The sequence below is a fragment of the Paroedura picta genome, chromosome 9 (assembly GCF_049243985.1).
Source record: "Paroedura picta isolate Pp20150507F chromosome 9, Ppicta_v3.0, whole genome shotgun sequence".
Lineage (NCBI taxonomy): Eukaryota > Metazoa > Chordata > Lepidosauria > Squamata > Gekkonidae > Paroedura > Paroedura picta.
This window is the reverse complement of record NC_135377.1, coordinates 5,986,818-6,001,017: the sequence shown is the minus strand read 5'-3', so window position 1 is coordinate 6,001,017 and position 14,200 is coordinate 5,986,818.

Sequence of the window (14,200 nt, the reverse complement as noted above, 5' to 3'; positions counted from 1 at the left end):
GTGGAGGTTTCGTGCTTTGCAGAATAGCTTCTATGGCGTCTTCATCCAAACATTATATTGTGTGTCAATGACACAGTCAAATGGATCCCCCAGCCAGATGTGTTGGCAGAGTTGGAAAATGCAGAGAATGAGGAGCCCTAGGATGCTTAAAATGATAAAACAGTTTTTACTTCACTACTATTTATACAGAGAGAGAGAGAGAGAGAGAGAGAGAGAGAGAGAGAGAGAGAGAGAGAGAGAGAGAAGAGAGAGAGAAACCAACTGTCTAACTGTGGTCTTTAGTCATGCTTCTGTTGTTCAACTGCTGTTCTGGAGGCAAGCAGGGAGGAAGTACACTCAAAAAAGCAGGAATTGCCCTAGCAATAGGCTTGAATGATAAACCACCACAGATTGTAACAGGAACTCAACCATTTATCTTCTCCTGTCTTACAAGCAAGAGTATCAAAGCCAAACGGCGGCAGGCAATGCTCCCAAGGGACGAACGATATCATGGAAACACAGATAGGATAGAGATTTATTAGTTATGAACTCTGGGGGGAAATGTCCCAAGAGTGTTCTGTGCCTTTGTGCTACGCTAGATTGTTTTAGAGGGTAGCCAATTTTTCTTCAGCAAAAAGGCGAGATTTGGAGACTTACCCAGTTTTCAGGTTCAACGTTTTTGAGAGTCAGATATGTTGAATGTATATTCCCCCAAATCTTGTTGGTTTCTAGTATGCCCCTAGAATCCATGAGAATTTAGAATTAACAATTTGGTTGGAATTAGAACTGACTGGATTAGAGGGACTCAGTAAACTGATTAGGCAATGATTAAGGAAAGGAAGGCATTTTTGGGAGAACAAAATGCAATGGTTACCTTTTCTTTTAAACCATTGCAGAGAGGATAGGTCTCCCAGACAGGCATGGGGAGCAATTGACATAGCGGGGAATCTCCAGATGCCGCCTGGAGGCTGGCAAACCTGCAATTGCTAGTAGTTCTAACAGCCCAGTGAAATGGGAAGTTTCATGGGCAGAGACACCGTACCTTTCAAAAGCAGGTGCTCAAGGCAGTGGGTGGGGGAGGACCAAAGCTTGTTCAAGGGATTCATGGGAGCCAATGAGAAGCAGCTCTTGACAGCAATTCTGGACCAACTAAGCCTTCACTCTAATCCAGAAGAAGAGAAGGAGAATGAAGGAGAAGAAGAGGAGGAGGAGGAAAAAGGAGGAGAAGGAGGAGGAAGAAGAATGACAAAAAGCTGTTATTTTATACCCCATTTCCCACTACCCAAAGAACAGCCCTAAGAGAACTGAAACTAGCCCATATTCACCCAGCTGGCTGCATGTGGAGGTGTAGGGGGGTCAAACCTGGCTCTCCATAGGGGAGTCCACTGCTCTTCACCCCTCACTGGCTCTCTGAGGGGTGGTGCAAATGCTCTTGGGATTCCTGTTCAGAGAAGCGGTCTCTTTATGGCAGGATTTGTCACATCGGCGCAAGCTCACCGTAACTTAACTACCCCGCCCACCAGCGCTGTGTTTCCCAGGGGCAGGTCTACCAGGCATCCCAAGGAACATGCCTTCAACCTCACAGCTGAGTTTAGATATTAAGCATTCCGTTTCAAGACTCGTCTCTGTCTCTGTCTCTCCCCTCCGAACACCGGAGTTCTGTGCCGCAACTAGCATCTAATTTGATGTTTTAATCCTTCATTTTGTTTGTCTGAGTGACAGAGAAAAAGATGCCAATTAAAGAGCCATTTCCCTGCTGTTGCCATTAAAAGATGGGTAAATGAAAGACAAAAAAAAGAGAGAAAAGATTGATATGACATTTGGCAGAATTATAATATCTAACCGGGAATGTTTTACTGTGAGGAATCATTGCTGTCACGGTGGGATTTGCTGGGCGGGTGATCCGTTTCTGATTAGAATATTTAGAATAATAATAATAATAAATATTTGATGAACTTGCAAGGACGGCTTGAATGCTGTGATGTACAGTTTGGGAGATATCCTGGAAGTAAGGTCCAAGAAAACGTCAGATATCGCCGGACCCCAATTCTATGTTCCACTGCTTGCATTTTTAAAATCTTGGATTTCTGCCAAGCTTGGGCAGCATGCCTGGTTCTCCCCTCTGCCGTTTTATCTTCACAACAACCCTCTGGGGTAGGCAGTGCGGAGAGAAAGCAGCTGGCCGAGGAATAGTCTTGCCAGCTCCAAGCAGGAAAGTTCTTGCAGGGGGGGGGGGGTGAAAGTTTGGGGAGGAGAGAGAACTCAGTGGGGATGTGAGCCTAATTCCGCAAACGTTGGGTAATGCACTTTCAATGCATTTTAGAAGCAGATTTTCCTGTTTCACACTGGAATATTCAGCTGCCAATGCATACTGAAAGTGCATTATCCAGTGCCTGTGAAATGAGCCAAATTCCCCAAATGATGGATAATGCACTTTCGATGCACTTTAGAAACATATTTTCCTGTTTTGTACAGGGGAATCCAGCTGCAAACGACAATTGAAAGAGAATTATCCATCGTGTGCGGAACGGGTCCGAGTCCACTTTCTAATATTTAAATGGAACCTCCTTTCCCCTAATTTGAACCCATTGCTCCTCATCCTTGTCTCTAAAGCTTCAACATGTCTACCTTTTACGTAGTTAAGCACAGTTATCCTATCACCCTTTGCCCTCCACCTCTCCAAGCTACACATATCCAACTCTCTCAACCTCTCCTCCTAAGGCAGGGATTCAACCATCCTAGTTGCCATTCTCTGGGTATGTCCCAGCTAGTCAAGATCCTTCTGTGATGCCCAGAACTGGACACAGTATTCCAAATGAGGTCTAACCAATGTGACCAGGGGCATGACCCTCTAACCTGGAGATGAGCAGAAATTTCAAGGGATCCCTATAGCCCACCTGGAGCTTGGTAACTCACTACAGAAGGTTGGCATTTGCTCATTATATTCACAAGAGTGGCAGTGCTGTGTCATCCCTTGCTTTGAGCTTTTCCGATGAAAATAAATTGTTTCTTCTTGTCAATGGAAGTTTTCACATCAATGGACTCCACCGAGACATTGGTTAGCCACTTTCCGCTCTGTGCCTCCTCGGATAAGAGCTTCCTGGGTCAGTTAGCAATAACGGCCCATTTGCAGGGCTCGTTCCAATATCTGATCTCTGCACCCATGGAACTAATGTGAGCACTCTGCTTTTTGTGGTCTCTGATGTTTGATGTGATGTCGCCAACCCTCCCACTGCATGGTATGCTGTCCTGTCTGACACAGAGAGCTGAGTAGGAATCTTCTCTTGACTAAAAGAATTTATCTCTCTCTTGTTGCATGGATTGGAAGCCCAGGCTGAGGTTTTCTTGAAATAACCACACATATCCATTAAGTAAAGATGCCAGGGGACATATAGGTCCTAGGACAATAGAGAATTCACACCAGAAAGCATGATTGATTGATTGATTGATTGATTGATGGATGGATGGATGGATGGATGGATGGATGGATGGATGGATGGATGGATGGATGGATGAATGAATGAATGAATGAATGAATGAATGAATGAATGAATGAATGAATGTGTGGCAGAGTGACACACAAGAAGTGTATCTTTCCATATAATAAAGCACATACCATAGTCCCCAACGACTCACTTCCTAAAACAGGAGGTGATTGATTCAGTGCCCTTGAGGGGAGGAAGAACTTTGGGGGATGGTGGCCACAAGTTTTCTAATGACTAATGGCTTTTTTTTGGCTAATGGCTTTTTTTGGCCATTTTTGGGATCAGAGCTTCTAGGCTGTTGTATTTACTTGAATTCCTGGATTGCTGGCTGCATGGCTTGGGCGCAGCAAGGCTCCGGTCATGAATGGGCCCTACACAATCTGCTCCTGCTCCTGAGCCAGGTCGGCAGCCTTGAGTGGGAGAGGAAGGGAGCATTGCCTCACCTCTCCAGCCAGATCCCTTTGTGCATTTCTGGTTTACGGTGGAACCAGGCCAGCCTCCTGACATCCATCTGTGCCCCCAGATTGCCATGTGGAGGTGGGGAGTGTCCCCTTCCCCCTTCCATTGCCCCCTTGCAGTCCATCAGTGGGGACCCACAGAGGACTGTTCTCTGTTGACATTTTGATTGATTTAATAATTTGTTTTAATATTGCAATCCAGATACAGATGGGGAGGTCTATGAGATCAGAGGTCAGCTCTTGTTAGGCTTCAACCAGAGGCGGGGCAGAACAGCTCTGTCTCACAAACCCTGGGTCTCACAGGACTCTGCTCTCAATTGGCAGAACATTCTACTAGGCTGGAGCCAGGGTCAAAAAAGCCCTGGCTCTTGTTGAGGCCAGTATGACCATTTCGGGGCAGGGGATTCTAAGTAGATCTTGGCTGCTAGACCTTAATGCTCTTTGAGGGTATAATGGAAGAACCATATTGTATGGTTATGTCTGGAGTGTTTTAATTGGGCTTTATAGGGGTTCTGTATGGACAAATTGTACCCCTCCATTGTACCCCTGGTTCCAGGTAATATGTCGAATGAATGAATGAATGAATGAATGAATGAATGAATGAATGAATGAATGAATGAATGGATGGATGGATGGATGGATGGATGGATGGATGAATGAATGAATGAATGAATGAATGAATGAATGAATGAATGAATGAATGAATGAATGAATGAATGGAGAGGTGGTCCCAGAGATATGAGGTCCCAGACTGGTAAGGACTTTAAAGAGAAGAACCAGAGTCTGGAGATCAGTTGTAATTCTGGGAGAGCTTTGCACCCTCACCTGGAAGAGGGAAACTGCCTTGCCAATGACCTGCTAGACCAGGGGTGGCCAAACTGAGCCTCTCCAGGTGTCCATGGACTTCAATTCCCATGAGCCCCTGCCAGCATGTGCTGGCAGGGGCTCATGGGAATTGCAGTCCATGGACACCTGGAGAGCCAAAGTTTGGCCACCCCTGTGCTAGACCAAATAATATTGTCTCCCAGAAACCAGTTTTCCATTTTGCTCTTTCTCAGTACCTTTTAGCTATAGCGTTAGGGAATCCAGGCCTCCCTTAATAAGATATATATCGGCAGTGAGATGGGAGTTCACTGTTATCCCTTTCCAACTTCAATCCCATTATGCACACATCCAACCCAATGGCCAGATCTTTCAATGAATGTTTCCACGCTTCTTCTACCAGCGTGTTGTAGTGGTTAAGAGCAGCAGCCTCTAATCTGGAGGACCGGGTATGATTCCCCGCTCCTCCTCCACATGCAGCCAGCTGGGTGACCTTGGGCCCGTCACAGTTCTCTTAGAGCTCTCTTGGCCTCACCCGTCTCACAGCGTACCTTTTGTAGGGAGAGGAAGGGAAAGCAATTGTAAGCCGCGTTGAGACTCCTTTGGGTAGTAAAAAGCGGAGGACAAATAAAGTTGCTTTTCTTATGATTTGACAGTATATTCTTCAATGTAGTTTTGGAATTACTGTGACAAAGGGTTGGAAATCTGGTCTCTCAGGAAATGCATCATTTCAAGCCACATCAGCTGAGCTTCTTTAATCTGGAGTAGATATAGCGTTATCGCTAAATCATAAGAAGTGGGATTACGGATTGTTACTCTCTTTTGGGGGATTTCTCAGCTCTCGGACTTAAAAGCAGGAAAAATCTTTGACATAAGTGGCAGCTCTAAAGCTGCAGATTAATTTCTTGGCTTCCCTCCCTGGCTGGAAACTTTTTAAAAACCTTCTCCAAGATATCCTAACTTCTGCAATACAAGAATGACTCTCTACATTGGATCAAAAGAACACTCTAAAGGCTTCAGTGGCCTCCCTCTAAATCACTCCAGTTAAATAGTATAAACCTTCATCTGTAACATATATAAAACACGACTTGGGTAGTGGGAGGGCTAGAGACTCATCCAACCAATGAACGGTCAGTCAGGTGGGCAGTCTCGCCCATGGCAAGGAAGCTGTAGCAAGGAAGCTGAAGCTTTTCTCAAATGAATCATCATCGTAGCCTTTTATTCCGAGAGCCGTGAGCCAGTGCACCAAAGACCCCGACCCCAGTCGCATTAAGCGGAGCAATTTCTGAGGCTGTTGTGTTGCTTCCATTTCACAAAGCGCATGAAAACAGAGCATTCTGCCAAAGTACTAAAAGCAAAGAGAGGCTCTCGGGGTGGGCCCCAAATGGATGCGTCGCTCATGTTCTTTTAAGCAACCAATTTGTCTCCATCCGTTGAGCTTCTCTGAAACATTTGCTCACATTGAACATCCTTTCAGAGAGGTGGCTATCCGTTGTGAATATTTCCCAGGTAATTGTGAGGAACTTCTCCCAAAATCAGGAGCTGGGTTTTTTTCAAGTTTGGACAATTGTTTTTTAATGTATATGAAATTTTGATTCAGTTTTCAATCTTTATTCGAGAGAGAATGAGAGAGAGAGAGAGAGAGAGGTGATCCTATGAAGAAAGAATGATACGGAAAGATAAAGAAAATTTGAATTGGCTCTAGTTTACACATGAAGCTGTCTCATCCTGAATCAGCAGAAGAGAACAGGGAACCTTTCTAAGGCAATATGTAATAATATATACAATGAGTAAATACAATTTCTTTTACATCTTTTATATACCAGAAGGAACAACCATAACGGCTTCTAGATCAATTCCGTTTTCATTGGCTTAATCAGTGGTTGAAACCTTGAATCCTAAATTCAAAATGTACAGGTTATTATTCATATTACTCAAATTAAACAATGCAGCAAAGATGTAAAAGAAATTGTATTTACTCATCCTGAATCAGGCCAAGGTCAGTATTGTTTACTCAGACTGCCAGCAGCTCTCCAGGTGATGCTGTGGCTCGAACCTGGGACAATCTCCATGCCAAGCCTAGACTCTTCCACTGAATCACAGCCCCTCCCCAAAGTTAACCTAACCCAAGGAGATAAAGTCTAAATTACTGGCACTGTCTCACACACCTGCCGAGCCACAAGAAACTGGAGGTGGCCCAGTATGGCCAACGTCATGCATAATCAGTCACCACAGGGCTTGTTTGTTTGCCAGGAATGGGTTATGAGCAGAGGGACCCTTTGGGAGAGAAGAAAGGTATTTGTAAGCTGCTTTGAATCATGAAGAAAAGCAGAGAATACGTTTGGTTTGTTTATGTAGTTTATTGGACCTCACATCTGGAAGAAACCACTGAAAGTCATCAAACCTTTGAGACTCCTTCGGGTACAGAAAAACGGCATATAAGAACAAACTCTTCTTCTTCTTCTTCTTCTTCTTCTTCTTCTTCTTCTTCTTCTTCTTCTTCTTCTTCTTCTTCTTCTTCTTCTTCTTCTTCTTCTTCTTCTTCTTCTTCTTCTTCTTCTTCTTCGAACCTACCTTGAGTCATGGAGCCAGAAAGGGTTTGATGATTTATGTATTTTAGGGGGACTGTATTTCTTGTTTGTTATTACTGTTGTTTTATTCTTATCTCATTTAAACCACCGCAAACTGGCTGGCCTGAGAGCAGCGGTTAATAAATCTTATCAATAAAGAAATAAATTCATAAGCTTCCGAGATCAGATGAGATGGGGCAAACCTGGGCCTTTCAGGCTAGGACAAAAATTAGCCAAGGTGTTTTGCCATCAGCTGCTTCTGCATATCAACAGGGACCAGGGCCCACCCTGCTTCGCTTGATGGGATTGGGATATACCGATCAGATGTGGCCATCATATCACCTCGTATTTTATGCAACCTGTTGGGGGGGGGGGGTATTAATTGACTTGGGTTTTAATCTTTCAATCTATTATTTGATCATTTGAATCTCTTATTTGGCTTTGGTTTTAATGTTTTAATTATCGCTGTAAGGCACCTTAAGCCGAGAGGACGGATGGGGTACGTATATTTTAATATATAAACAAACTGTGATGAAGCCCGGACTGTTTCCTGTTCAGAACTAAGACTGGAGGTATTTATCTGACATTTAGAACCATTGGCATAGAAGGACAGATTTTTGAAGGGAGCTTTTATTTATTTAATTTTTTTCATGCCTTCGAAATAGCCTCATTGATGGGTCGTCAGCGTTTAGACCCTCGGTGCCTGTCAAACGGACAGTGTTTTTAAACCATGCATGACTCTTACATCCTTGAGTGCATCGCTTTGAATACAGACCACACAACGTGGCATCCTTGTGGCTTTGATCCCTAGCGCGCTCGACAAAAGGCAGTCAACGGCTCACTGATCCGGCCAAGAATATGCACAAATTATGTTTTATTGGAAAGGGGAGGATGGCCGGGTGGACAAAAGGCATGCATTATGCAAAAACACGCTCCCCAGCTGAGCCAAAATGTGAATTTTACGGACAGTGGGCTGTTCGTTTTGGCTGGGGGCTTTGTTTTGTTTTGGTGGGTGGCTTCCCTTGCAGAGAGTGGATTGCATTTTTGTATGGTTCTCACCCTGGCCTGATTTGGACCTTGTTCACCTCCCCAAAGTTTAAAGAGAATCTTTTTGGAGGCTTTCACATCATCTACGGCCAGATAGGTTAACTGGAGATGCCTGGGGTTGAACTTGGGACTTTTTATTGTTATGTTGATTCATGCCCAAAGAGGTTCTATGCTGTAGCCCCATCTAGTCAGATCTCAGACTACGCAGGCTAGATATTTAGAAAGGAGATCATTATGGAAGACTCTGCAGAGGAAGGCAATGGCAAACCACCTCTGTTTGTCACTTCCCTTGAAAGCCCCTGGATGGGGTCTCCATACGTCATTGGCATCTTGATGGCATTCATATACATCAGGCTTTCTTGTGAAACCCTGGGGTTTCTTGATGGCTCTGGAAGGGTTTCCAAAATGAGTGGGAGTTGGTAGGTAGGTAGGTAGGTAGGTATATGGATGGATGGATGGATAGATGGATAGATGGATAGATGGATGGATGGATAGATGGATGGATAGATGGATAGATGGATGGATGGATAGATGGATAGATGGATGGAGAGATGGAGAGATGGATGGATAGATGGATAGATTGATGGATGGGTAGGTGGATGGATGGATGGATAGACGGACGGACGGACGGACGGACAGACAGACAGACAGACAGACAGACAGACAGACAGATAGATAGCCCAAGGTCACCCAGCTGGCTGAATGTGGAGGAGCTGGGAATCAAACCCAGATCACCAGATTAGAAATTGGCATTCCTAACTACTCACCAAGCTGGAATCAAACCCAGCTCTCCAGATTAGAAGCCACCACTCTTATCTACTACACCAAGCTGGCTCTCAATGGCTTGAAGAAATGACTGCATGCAGTGATGGATGGTTGGCTTTTGTTCACAAAGTCACCATCAGTCAGAAACAACTTGACTGAATCTAAGAACAACAAATGTTCTTAACCACTTTCCTAAGAATACTTACTCAAAGCTCCATATTTCTCAGCTTTCTAAAAGAAAAAAAAACTCCCAGTTCTACGGGAACTTCCTATAATTCTCTCAAAGGGCCATTCTTCCAAGTCAGGAGACCATCATTGGAGAGGTACTGGAATGAGTGGTCACCATCCATACTTGTCTGCAAGATGGAGCGTTAAGCAAGGCATGGTTGATCCAGGGGATATATCAGGAGAGGCACCACTTCAGACATGTAGACCTATGTCATGAAGTACATTCCACTCCAGCAGGCTAGGCCTTCAAACTACCAGACACCCCAAGGCCTTGAAGTAGTAGGTTCCATGCCCCATTCACACCTCAGCATCATTAGACTCCACAATACTATTAAGCCCCACCTTCCGGCCTCTGAAGCACCATCCCTTTACATCTCAGGTTATGTTGTCTGAATCTCAGGCTCTGAGTCCCAAAAGACCTGAGTACCCTGAGAATTAAAGTTTGGAACTTCTTACACCTTGATCTTTCCCCCCACCCTATTCTTTCCAAAAGCAACAAGGAACAACACATTAAAAAAAAAAACACCTTGATGAACATTTGGTAAATTGAAGAAATTGCTCCACAGGCCAAATGGATGCTGATTTCAGGCCACCAATTGACCATTACAGAATCACTTTTTCTTTCTCTGCCCTGCCTCCCTGGGGTGTAAGATGGAATCATTTGATTCCATCATTGAAAGCTTTCACATTTTCTCTCTCTCTGCGTGGTATGTCATGCCCCAAATTCTTTGGGTTATTCTTTGGGCATCTGATTCATGGACAACTCAGGGCTATAGCAAATGCCCTGAAGGCAGAACTTTTGCCCTCCCTCCCTCTCTGTCTGTCTCATGAAGCACAGATTGAAAATTGCTTAAAAGCCTGTGCAGGGTGATGAGCAAAAGATTTCACCCAGAGGTACTCTGAGGAAAATTACTGCAATTGCACTTTTTAGTTGTTAGCAACTTGGTTTCCTGGACATCAGGAACAGCTCTCAACACTCTGTCTCCAGGGTTCTTCACAGCCGACATACAGTATTCCAAACCATTTATTAATTACCGGGAGCGTGCTCCATCCTATTCGCTGAGCTCCACCACCCAATCTAATAATGTATTTGGGAAACTTTTAAAAACACGACCCCAGAGTTCACTCGGCAGGGGGCACAAAAGCCATGTCTTTGTTTCCCCCCCCCCCAGTTGCCGTTACACACAGGTCTTATCTGCACTTGGCTTTTTATCCTCTATCAGCCCATATTTAAAAAGCAAACTGCACCTTTTCTGATTTCCATTTTGATTGCTTTAAATTTTTCGTCGGCAACATCCATGATTGACTCCACGGTGACACCACCTTTTCTCCAGGCTCTTTGGGAAATGGATATTACCCACTAAATCTGAGAAACGTGCTTTGAAAGCCCAGTATTGCAAGTGTAAATGTCTGTGGTTGTTCCCCCCCCCCCAGTTTATCTCCTGCCCTCTTTTCCATGCTTCCACTGCTGACGTAGCACAGTAGTCTGTCACTGATTGGGCAGGGCATCAATTCAAAGACTGTAGGATACTTCCCCCTCCACCAGCTTGCTCCTGCTGTAGACTTGGGGGACAAATATCTGGAAATAAAGCCCTCTTTAGCCTTGTGCTCCTTTAGTGCCCCCTCCAACACTCTAGCTTCAGAGCTAGCTGGGAAGAGAGACAAAAATGCACATTGCCAACCTCCCCCCCCCCCAATAAAGCAGGGAGGAGAGAGGAGACTGACAACTGGAATGATTCATGTGTAGAAGGCCGCATCTTAGAAAAGGCTGTTGCCCCTCAGGAAAAAGAAATGTTGCAGATCTGTTGCAATATCCAGGTTCAGATTGATCAGAATTCAGCAGGATCGACAGCAGGGGGAAAGCATGAGTGCAGATAGTTCCTCAATCTGAGTTCTGAAAAAGGAAACCCTCCAGATTTCACCGCAAGTTTGTTTCTATATGAAAATCTTTATACCCCATCCATCCTTTCAGCTTAAGGTGCTTTACAGTGATAATTAAAACATCATGGATTATAATCGGAACCCTCCCCCCCCAAAAAAATTGACTGACTGATTGATAAGGTATGAGGTGATATCACCACCACACCTGATCATGGTAGTCCAGGCAGACTGTTCCCTCGATACATTGTGGCTAATAGCCACAGGTGGACCTCTGCTCCATGTTTATCCTATCCCCTCTTGAAGCTGTCTGCGCTTGTATCTGCCATCGCTTCCTGCAGCAATGAAATAAGAATGTAAGAGAAGCCATGTTGGGCCAAGTCAGTAGCCCATGGCCAAAACTCAGGTTCCATCGGGAGGTACATCAATGGGGCCAGAACTCCAAAAGCCCTTCCATCCTCCCTCCCACCAAGCATCAAGGTATAGAGCATTGCTGCTTGAGACATAGTGTTCCATCTTTACCCTACGGCTAGTAGTCACTGATGGACGTCTGAGCCTTATGTTTACCTAGTTCCCTCTTGGAGCTGTTTATGCTTGTGGATCGCCACCGCTTCCTGCAACAGTGACTTCCATGTGTCAATTAGTTTTTGGGTGAGGAAGGTCTTCCTTGTCTCTGTTTCAAACCTACTGCTCTGTGCCTTGCAATGGATGTGACATTGGTGGAAAATGCAGAGCGGTGATATGTTGGTGTCCATGCTGGTTCTTTATTCACTCCAGGCATAAATCCATTTAAATTGCTGATTTTTAATGGAGATGTATGAACTGCCATCCAAAAGTTGACCATTGCACCCACACATTGGGGCTTTCACAGACTGGGAGTGCCTGCCTGGCCAGGCTGGGCTCTTCTAGGAACTTCCCGATGATTTTCAAATTATCCCCTCCAATGTTCTGATTGGCTCATCAGGAGACTTCCTGCTTGCTTGAGTGCACTTCCTCCTTGCTTGCTTCCAGAAAAGCAGCTCAACAAATAGAAGAATGACTGCAGACAGCAGCTGAGTTAGTTAGAGGTCTCCTCTCCTATTGGAATTGGTTGGTGCCAGTTAATACTTGGATGGGAGACCACCAAGGAAGTCCAGGGCGGCTAAGAAGGGGCAGGTAATTTGTGTCCTGTCCTGAAAACCCTATGGGGGTCACCCTAAATCAACTCTGACTTGGCCGGGTTTTCCATCACCATCTTAATTAGCATGTCAGAAATTGACAGGGGGCGGGGGGGTTAAAGAAAAAGGAAGTTGTACATCTTTCACTTATGTGCTGCATTGCTCTCTGCCATTTGCTTATCTTGGCTGATGTCATAGCCCTTGCTTGACTAAATGAAGTTGCAAAAAGTTTTGCGCTGATGCCAAGGGCTGCGGAATGACATTTCACTCTAGCTCGTCGCTTAGGGAGGTCTCCGAACCTTCCAGCAGAAAAGGGGCTGCTTTCTCTAGCTGTCAGAAAGGTAGGGTAGATTCACTGCAGGAGTCTTAATAAGGCGAAGCACCTGGCCTTCGGCTTAAGACGATTTAACAAGGGGTTTTTTTTGGCATTTAAATATGATTTGGCATCTCCTGCTTGCTTGTCAGCTTTTAATATAGTGGGGAATCATCTAATCAAAGGGAGAGCAGAGTTTAAGGGGAGCACTGTTGAAGGATTACTGCAGTCTTATTTTAATGCAGTGCTAATTTCTGGCTCTGTCTTATCCAGCTCCCAGATAAATCAGTACCACTGGACAGCAGAAAGAATCCTGGCAACTTGCAAACTGTGATCCATTTCTGCACATGGGACCTGTGACGAAATCAAGACATAGGAGGAAAGGTTGAGGGAGCTTGGTCTGTTTAGCCTGGAGAGGAGATGACTGAGAGGGGATCTGATAATTATTTTCGTCTTCAAAAGGCTGCCATGTAGAGGATGGAGCAGAGTTGTCCTCTCTTGCCTCGGAGGGACGGACCAGGGACGGAGGGATGAAATTAATTCAAAAGAAATTCTGTCTAGACATCTGGAAGAAGTTCCTGACAGTCAGAACAGTTTCTCAGTGGAACAGGCTTCCTCGGGAGGGGGTGGGTTCTCCATCTTTGGACATTTTTAAACAGAGGCTGGAGAAGGAAGAAATTCTGAATTCAGGACAAAGAAACAGATATGTTCTAAGGAGCTCAGGGGAATAATCCAGGGCAACTTGAGCGGGAGAGGGGGGAAGGACCAACTCTGGTACCCCAGAGGGGAATGATCTTCAGGGGAAAGAAGAATTCCTAGCCCAGTTTCTAAAACAGCGGAGAGAGTCTGAACTCAAGGAAGAGCAGGACAGCTGTGGGAGGGAAGTGTGGATTTAAAACTGTGAAAACAGGCTGAGTCAGAGAGATTGTGTCAAGGGAGGACTTTTCTCTAGCCAGTGTCACAATCATGTATTCACAAGCATTTACCATGTTATGTATTGACAAGCTTTGCTATGAAATACATTTTATATGCATGTGCTGGTATTTAAGCCAATGTAAAAAAAAAAAGGTAAAGGTATCCCCTGTGCAAGCACCGGGTCATGTCTGACCCTTGGGGTGACGCCCTCCAGCGTTTTCATGGCAGACTCAATACGGAGTGGTTTGCCAGTACCTTCCCCAGTCATTACCGTTTTACCCCCCAGCAAGCTGGGTAGTTTTTTATTTTATTTAGGTGGCCTGGATTGTACCCCCTGCTTTCTGCTCCCCAGGTGAGTCAACGACCCCCTTCTCCTTCACTCCTTCCAACACCCTCTTGATAGAGGGCTTTTTTTAAGTGAGGTTGGCTGATGGAGCTCTTTAAGGACAGTAGGATTAACACCCCTTTCCATTGGGAAGGGCCCTCCACCCCAGTCTGGCTGCTTCTGGAGAGCCCGTGGAGGGGAGTCAGTTGGGGTGTAATATGAGTAGAGGGCATGGAGGAAGGAGCAGCAGAAGCAGTG